General features: G+C 35.1%; 1 long non-coding RNA gene across 1 annotated transcript; it reads right to left on the bottom strand.

Annotated features, from left to right (window-relative positions):
• LOC110270100 lies at positions 2,550–2,804 on the bottom strand. Its single transcript, XR_002359183.1, has 2 exons — positions 2,748–2,804; positions 2,550–2,636 (listed from the first exon to the last, which is right to left on the bottom strand). It is a non-coding gene; the product is annotated as an uncharacterized LOC110270100 (long non-coding RNA).

Raw genomic sequence — 9,936 nt, forward strand, 5'->3', positions numbered from 1 at the left:
AAGGTGTGGAGCTCTGCTGTTCCTCAAAGATTTATGCAAGTACTACTGTTTCTATTCAATTCTTCTTATTTCGCTTCTAAGATATCCATTCGAACCCAAGAACGTGATGAAGGTGATGATTATGTGTGACGCTCATCATCCTTCTCCCTTATGAACGCGTGCCTGACAAACACTTCCGTTCTACATGAATTAAGCTAGAATGAGTATCTCTTAGATCTCCTAACCAGAATCTTCGTGGCGTAAGCTAGAATGATGGCGGCATTCAAGAGAATCCGGAAGGTCTAAACCTTGTCTGTGGTATTCCGAGTAGGATTCAATGATTGAATGACTGTGACGAGCTCCGAACTCGCGATTGCAGGGCGTTAGTGACAGACGCAAAAGGATAGTAAATCCTATTCCCGCATGATCGAGAACCGACAGATGAATAGCCGTGCCGTGATAGGGTGCGTGAGCACATTATTCACTGAGAGGATAAGATGAAGCCATTGACAAGGGTGATGCCTCCAGACGATTAGCCGTGCCGTGACAGGGCATTGGATCATTTTCCCGAGAGATGACCGAAAGTAGCCATTGACAGTGGTGATGTATCACATAAAGCCAGCCATAGAAAGGAGTAAGACGGATTGGATGAAGATAGCAGGAAAGCAGAGGTTCAGAGGAACGAAAAGCATCTCCATTCGCTTATCTGAAATCCCTACCAATGATTTACATGAGTATCTCTATCCCTATTTTATTAATTAATATTCGAAAACACCATTATTATTTTATATCCGCCTGACTGAGATTTACAAGGTGACCATAGCTTGCTTCATACCAACAATCTCCGTGGGATTCGACCCTTACTCACGTAAGGTATTACTTGGACGACCCAGTGCACTTGCTGGTTAGTTGTACGGAGTTGTGTCCACACATAGAGCCACAATGAGGATTCAATACAATTATATATTGTTAATCTCACACAAGTACAAAGAACAGGACAACACAATTTCGTGCACCACTTATCCCCAGCACAGCTGCTACCTTGGCAGGTGTTATGTATATTTTTCCATGCAGATTTTTTAGGCAACCATGATACTCATCATAGCAATCAATCAATTCTCTTAAGAGGGCGTGAGATACCTTCATTTCTGGGATATGTGCCAGGGTACTGAATCCCATTTCTTCAACTATAGCTTTCTTTTCCTGACTCATATTCTTGAACACTATTGCTAAATGATAGTATTTCTCCATGCAAAAGAAGTACTGAACAGAGTAACAACCAATTTCAAAGCCCTAGTTACACTATCCACTGAACTGAATGAAAAGAACAACAAATTTCATTCCAAGCCCTAGTTATACTGTAAAAATACATTCACAATAGTTCAACTTTCTAAACGAAGCAAATCAATCTAGGAAACCTAAAATGTAACTAGAAAAAATGCGACATTGTAAGATTCCAAGTGAACAGTAGTTTTCTCATACCTTTGGTAGTCTCTGTTGCTGTTTTCGTTCTTTTGTGGTTGTTCGTTGCCAAATCTTCTCGCTATTCTTCTGCAGTAGTGGTTTTCGCAGAGAACGTGACTGAAATTTGAGAGATTTTGAGAGAGATTTGAAGAGAAGGATAGGTTTTGTGCGTTTTGAAGAAGAATTTTGTTTTTTATAATGAAGCGCGTGGAAGTCACGTTTATTTTAGTGACGTTGGAGGCGGGTAAATTTATTTGGGCGTGGGACAATTTGGGATTTAGGGTTTATGGGTTCAGGGTTCATTGTTAAGGGGTTCAGTGTGTTTCAAAATTTTGGTTCGCCCCGTGTATTAATTTTAGTTCACCGCTTTCATGGTTGAGGGTTTAGGGTTCAGGATTAAGGTTTTAGAGTTTTAAGGGTTTAGGGCTTAGGGTTCAGAGTTCAGTGTTCAAGGTTCAAGTTCAGAGTTCAGGGTTCAAGTTTAGGGTTTAGGGTTTAGGGTTTAGGGTTTAGGGTTTAGAGTTTAGGTTTTAGGGTTTTAGAGATTTAGGGTTTTGGGTTCAGGGTTCATTGTTCAGTGTTTTAGGGTTTAGGGTTTAGGTTTTAGGTTTTAGGGTTTAGGGATTTAGTGTTTAGTGTTTAGGGTTTAGCGTTCAGGGTTTAGGGGTTCAATGTGTTTCAAAATTTTGGTTTGCCCCGTGAATTAATTTCGGTTCACCTTTTCATGGCTGAGGGTTTAGGGTTCAAGATTAAGGGTTCAGGGTTTAAGGTTCTAAGGGTTTAGGATTCTAAGGGTTTAGGGTTTAGTGTTTAGCATTTAGAGTTCAGAGTTCAGTGTTTAGGGTTTAGGTTCAGAGTTCAGGGTTCAGGTTCAGGGTTTAGGGTTAGGATTTAGGGGTTTAGGGTTTATGGGTTCAGGGTTCGTTGTTCAGTGTTTTAGGGATTAAGGTTTAGGCTTTAAGTTTTAGGGATTTAGTGTTTTGGGTTTAGGGTTTAGGGTTCAGGGTTTTAGAAACCAAGATTAAAAGCAGTGGTCTAGAAAGACATTAAATTCATTTTTGGGCAACCACCAAACCGAAAATACAATATGCAGTGAACCAATTTACCTGGTATTGCTCGCAGCATCTATAGAAGGTGTAGAGCTTCCTTGTGTCTGTAAGACTTGCTCACTATCAATATTTACAGTTGGCACCCTAAGCAATATAAATAAATATTAGTAATTGAATATAGAGGAATTACAAAAGGTTGTAGCAAAAGTATGCCAAGTAAGAAAAAGAATTCGGGAATAATAAATTGAATCTTACGTCTGAGAGAAATCATTTTGTCCCTGTGGAGAGTCAAACTGGTCCGGAGCAATGTTTGCCTTTTTCTTGTTCAGTTCTGAAAGTTCATAAAATAAGTATCAAGAAACCTAAAATCTAAGTATCAGTAAAAGAAAATATGATTCGAGAAACTTACTCATTCTCAGGTTGGGTTGGTGCTTTTGCTGCCCTTTCTGGTTGTTTTCTTCTTTTTATTATGGGTATTTTCTCAGTTTTATTTTCTCTGTAAAACAGATAAACACATTGAATTTATACTGGAGACAAGACACTAACGATGAAGACAACCAAACCCAAAGATAACACCAAACCGAAATAAATTAAACTGCTAAACCGAAACATAGAAGCCCACCGAACCAAAAATAGATATATATGCAATCCACAAATATATTTACTCATTTTGAGATTCGCTTGTGCTCTCTGAATCTATAGGCACAGGCTTTATTTTTTTGTTTGTTTGTTTGTTTTTTAACAACCTTCAATGGTTATTTTCTTTTTTTTTTTTTGTGGTTTTTTGATTTCTTCTTCTCTGCAATACATAAGAAAAATTGCATGAGAACAAATTTAAGCAAATACAAATTAAATGAAATTGATATGAAAATTAAACTTACTGGTTTTCGGATTCAGATTTGGAAAGTCTTTCCTCTTCTGAAGAAGAATCCGTCTCAACATTTTTCTTTTTTATTTTATTTTCTTTTTCTTTTTTCTCCAAGTTACTTGTTTTTGTTTTTTCTTTCTTTTTTGCTTTTTGTACAGAAGTCCCTAAAATAGAAACAAGGTCTTAATTAGTTAATCATCAAAATAATAAATTAATAATTCGGTGAACCGAATAAAGTAATCCTACCGAACCGAAAAAATTCATATGGTGAACAAAAAACATTCATATGGCAAAAAATAATTAACAACTATTTATTCATCAAGAAAAATATTTCTTAATGTAGCAACATTCAAATGAACAAAACTAACAATTGTAAGTAGGACAAATAATTTAATTATAACCTAAAAGCATTTTAAAACAAATTTTTTAGGGAATTTTAGTATAGTACTTACCAATGGTTGTGTTGTTTCGGATGAAATCCGTTCAATAATCTTTTCCCTTGTCCAATAGGCCACCCATGGTGCAGGGGAAGCTTTGGGTGCAAATGGGCGGGAGAACTTTGTTTCATGAAAGTATATCAATATTAATACAAAGACACAGCCATCAACAGACTGTTTGTTCCACTCTCTCTTGTTTTCAACTCCTTTCATTAAGAAGTTGAGAACATGCTTTGCCCAATCCCATTCCCTAATGTTATCCACATGAAAGATCGGTGGCTTGTGGATTGGAGAGGCCACACTTATTGTTGTGGGGAGCAAGAAGCACTTTTGTATGAAGACAACAAAAGTCCTCTTGAATTTTTCTGGTTCTCCTCCCCTTCTATATCCATATCCAGCACATTCTTGGCCAAAGTTGCCAAGGAAATATTTTTGACGCTATCAAATATTTTCTTGTCTGCTAGATTCAGCTTGTTGTAATCAACCTTTTCAGGAAAAATATTCCCTACAATATTTTAATAGCAAAATAAGACAAAAATAGCTAGTTTAATTATACGGACACCAATGAATTAAAAATAAGTTGTAAGTGGAATTACCTCCATTGTTTATGCCGAGGGCAGCTGCTACCTTCCGAGGAGTTATGTATATTGTCCTCTGTAGAGTTTTCAAGCATCCTCTCTCTATATCAAACCGATCAAGCAATTTTACCAACAGTGTATTAGAGATGTTCATTTCTGGCACATGTGCCCGACCTCCAAATCCCATTTGTTCCACAATAGCTTTCTTTTCTTGACTCATTTTCCTGTACACTATTGCTATTGCCACTATTTGGTATCTGCAATAGTGAGTTTTTTGCAAATTTTGAAACAGAATGTGAGGATATATTTATAATACAAAATAGATATGATTCAAATAAAAGTGAATAAATATACTTAATCTGCTTACGTTATAATGTTCCTTCTCCTTCATTGTTGCCATTTTCTTGTTGTGTTTTACTGTAATTAAAAATTTTGGTCAATATTTCATTCAATATATCAACAACCACAAGCATGTGTATGTTAAACAAGTCAATTAATATGCACAACACACCGAACCGAAAATCTGTCATGCACAGAACCAAAATAAAAAAGGCTACCAAACTGAAAAATGTTCATGTGGTTAATAAATGATGATCAGCTTTCAATCAACAAGAATAGTGTTTTTCAATGGAAAATAAGTACTGAAGATAGTGCCAGAGCTCTAATTAAACTATCCAAACCAATAAGAACAATCAACTATATCTTAAAGCCCAAGTTATACTGTAAAATCAATACATCAATAACCACAAGCATGTATATCTTAATCAAGTTAATTAATATGCACAACCCACCGAACCGAAAATTCTTCACGCACAGAACCAAAATCACAAAGACCACCGAATCAAAAAATGTTCATGTCGTTAATAAATCATTATCAATTTTCACTTAAACAAAAATAGTGTTCTTCAATGGAAAAAAAGTAATGAAGATAGTAACAGAGCTGTAATTAAACTATCTAAACCAATAAGAACAAGCAACTATATCTTAAAGCTCTAGTTATACTGTAAAAATAATACATCAACAACCACAAGCATGTATATCTTAATTAAGTTAATTAATATGCACAACCTAATGAACCGAAAATTCTTCATGCACAGAACCAAAATCACAAAGGCCACCGAACCGAAAAATGTTCATGTGGTTAATTAATCATTATCAATTTTTAATTAACAAGAATAGTGTTCTTCAATGGAAAATAAGTACTGAAGATAGTGCCAGAGCTCTAATTAAACTATCCAAACCAATAAGAACAAGCAACTATATCTTAAAGCCCTACTTATACTGTAAAAATCAATACATCAACAACCCCAAGAATGTATATCTTAATCAAGTTATTTAATATGCACAACCCACCGAACCAAAAATCCGACATGCACAGAACCAAAATCACAAAGACTACCGAACCGAAAAATGTTCATGTAGTTAATAAATCATTATCAATTTTCACTCAACAAAAATAGTCTTCTTCAATGGAAAATAAGTACTGAAGATAGTAACAGAGCTCTAATTAAACTATCCAAACCAATAAGAACAAGCAACTATATCTTAAAGTGCTAGTTATACTGTAAAAATTATTACATCAACAAACACAAGCATGTATATCTTAATCAAGTTAATTAATATCCACAACCCAACGAACCAAAAATCCTTCATGCACAGAGCCAAAATCATAAAGGCCACCGAACTGAAAAACTTTCTTGTGGTTAATTAATTATTATCAATTTTCAATCAACAAGAATAGTGTTCTTCAATGGAAAATAAGTACTGAAGATAGTGCCAGAACTCTAATTAAACTATCCAAACCAATAAGAACAAGGAACTATACCTTAAAGCCCTAGTTATACTGTAAAAATCAATACATTAACAACCACAAGCATGTATATCTTAATCAAGTTAATTAGTATGCACAACTCACCGAACCGAAAATCCTTCATGCACAGAACCAAAATCACAAAGACCACCGAACCGAAAAACGTTCATGTCGTTAATAAATCATTATCAATTTTCACTTAAACAAAAATATTGTTCTTCAATGGAAAATAAGTACTGAAGATAGTAACAGAGCTGTAATTAAACTATCTAAACCAATAAGAACAAGCAACTATATCTTAAAGCCCTAGTTATACTGTAAAAATAATACATCAACAACCACAAGCATTTATATCTTAATCAAGTTAATTAGTATGCACAACCCACCAAACCGAAAATTCTTCATGCACAAAACCAAAATCACGAAGGCCACCGAATCGAAAAACGTTCATGTGGTTAATTAATCATTATCAATTTTTAATCAACAAGAATAGTGTTCTTCAATGGAAAATAAGTACTGAAGATAGTGCCAGAGCTCTAATTAAAATATCCAAACCAATAAGAATAAGCAACTATATCTTAAAGCCCTACTTATACTGTAAAAATCAATACATCAACAACCCCAAGAATGTATATCTTAATCAAGTTATTTAATATGCACAACCCACCGAATCGAAAATCTGTCACGCACAAAACCAAAATCACAAAGACTATCGAACCGAAAAACGTTTATGTGTTGAATAAATCATTATCAATTTTCAACAAAAATAGTGTTCTTCAATGGAAAATAAGTACTGAAGATAGTAACAGAGCTCTAATTAAACTATCCAAACCAATAAGAACAAGCAACTATATCTTAAAGCCCTAGTTATACTGTAAAAATTATTACATCAACAACCACAAGCATGTATATCATAATCAAGTTAATTAATATGCACAAACCAACGAACCGAAAATCCTTCATGCACAGAGCCAAAATCATAAAGGCCACCGAACTGAAAAATGTTCTTCTGGTTAATTAATTATTATCAATTTTCAATCGACAAGAATAGTGTTCTTCAATGGAAAATAAGTATTGAAGATAGTGCCAGAGCTCTAATTAAACTATCCAAACCAATAAGAACAAGCAACTATATCTTAAATCCTAGTTATACTGTAAAATACATCAACAACCACAAGCATGTATATCTTAATCAAGTTAATTAATATGCACAACCCACCGAAACGAAAATCCTTCACGCATAGAACCAAAATCACAAACACCACCAAACCAAAAAACATTCATGTGGTTAATAAATCATTATCAATTTTCACTCAACAAAAATAGTGTTCTTCAATGGAAAATAAGTATTGAAGATAGTAACAGAGTTCTAATTAAACTATCCAAACCAATAAGAATAAGTAACTATATCTTAAAGCCCTAGTTATACTGTAAAAATTAATACATCAACAACCACAAGCATGTATATCTTAATCAAGTTAATTAATATGTACAACCCACCGAACCGAAAATCCTTCAAGCACAGAACCAAAATCACAAAGGCCACCGAAACGAAAAACGTTCATGTAGTTAATTAATCCTTATCAATTTTCAATCAATAAGAATAGTGTTCTTCAATAGAAAATAAGTACTGAAGATAGTACCAGAGCTCTAATTAACTATCCAAACTAATAAGAACAAGCAACTATATCTTAAAGCGCTACTTATACTGTAAAAATCAATACATCAACAACTACAACCATGTATATCATAATCAAGTTAATTAATATGCACAATCCACCAAACCAAAAAATTCTTCACGCACAAAACCAAAATCACAAAGAATACCGAACCGAAAAATGTTCATGTGGTTAATTAATCATTATCAATTTTCAATCAACAAAAATAGTGTTCTTCAATGGAAAATAAGTACTGAAGATAGTAACAGAGCTCTAATTAAACTACCAAACCAATAAGAACAAGCAACTATATCTTAAAGCCCTAGTTATACTGTAAAAATCAATACATCAACAACCACAAGCATGTATATCTTAATCAAGTTAATTAATATGCACAACCCACCGAACCAAAAATCCTTCATGCACAGAACCAAAATCACAAAGAACACCGAATCGAAAAACGTTCATGTGGTTAATAAATCATTATCAATTTTCACTCAATATAAATTGTGTTCTTCAATGGAAAATAAGTACTGAAGATAGTACCAGAGCTCTAATTAAACTATCCAACAAATAAGAACAAGCAACTATATCTTAAAGCCCTAGTTATACTGTAAAAATCAATACATCAACAACCCCAAGCATGTATATCTTAATCAAGTTAATTAATCTGCTGGTGCACGAATTATAAATCACACCTTTCACAACTCGTACCACTAACCAGTAAGTGCACTGGGTCATCCAAGTAATACCTTACGTGAGTAAGGGTCGATCCCACGGAGATTGTCGGTTTGAAGTAAGCTATGGTTATTTTGTAATTTTTAGTCAGAAAATTAATAATAAAAATGGTTGGGTTTATGAAGAGTGATTAACATAAAATAAATAATACTTGTTATGGAGTAATGGAGAATAGATTGAGGTTTTGGAGATGCTCTATCTTCTGAATTTCTGCTTTTCTACTGTCTTCTTCTTCACGCACGCAGGTCTCCTTCCATGGCAAGTTGTATGTTGGTGGATCACCGTTGTCAATGGCTACCAACCGTCCTCTCAGTAAAAAGGGTCCATGTACAAGGCTAATCATCTGTCAGTTCTCACTAATGTTAGAATAGGATCCATTGATCCTTTTGCACACTGTCACTGCGCCCAGCATTCATGAGTTTGAAGCTCGTCATAGTCATCCCTTCCCGGATCCTACTCGGAATACCACAGACAAGGTTTAGACTTTTCGGATCTCAGGCATGCTGCCAATTGATTCTAGCTTATACCACGAAGACTCTTATCTCACATATTTGAATGCTCTGTTGTCAGGAGATGCAATCAAACGTATGAACCAGGAACCCAAGAGATATACGCTCAAGCTATTACAGGTAGAACGTAAGTGGTTGTCAGGCATGCGTTCATAGGTTGAGAATGATGATGAGTGTCACGGATCATCACATTCTTCATGGTTAAGTACGAGTGAATATCTTAGAACAGAAACGAGCGTGTTGAATAGAAAATAGAAGTAATTGCATTAATTTATCGAGACACAGCAGAGCTCCTCACCCCCAATCATGGAGTTTAGAGACTTATGCCGTAGGGGTATGGTGCACAAAATTGTTACTCTCTTACAATTTCGCACACATGACCAGCAAGTGCACTGGGTCGTCCAAGTAATACCTTACGTGAGTAAGGGTCGAATCCCACGGAGATTGTTGGTTTGAAGCAATCTATGATTATCTTGTAAATCTTAGTCAGAAAGTCAATTATGTTTATCAGTTTAAATAGTGGAAAATAAAGGAGTGCGAATTAAATACTTGTTGTGCAGTATTGGAGAATATGTTGGAGTTTTGGAGATGCTTTGTCCTTTGAATCTCTGCTTTCTCCCTATCTTCTTCTTCACGCACGCACGTCCCTCCTATGGCAAGCTGTGTGTTGGAGGATCACCGTTGTCAATGGCTACCATCCTTCCTTTCAGTGAAAATGGTCCAGGTGCGCTGTCACCGCACGGCTAATCATCTGTAGGTTCTCAATCATACCGGAATAGGATTCGCTATCCTTTTGCGTCTGTCACTACGCCCAGCACTCGCGAGTTTGAAGCTCGTCACAGTCAT

Source organism: Arachis ipaensis, chromosome B01 (assembly GCF_000816755.2).
Source record: "Arachis ipaensis cultivar K30076 chromosome B01, Araip1.1, whole genome shotgun sequence".
NCBI classification, from domain to species: domain Eukaryota; kingdom Viridiplantae; phylum Streptophyta; class Magnoliopsida; order Fabales; family Fabaceae; genus Arachis; species Arachis ipaensis.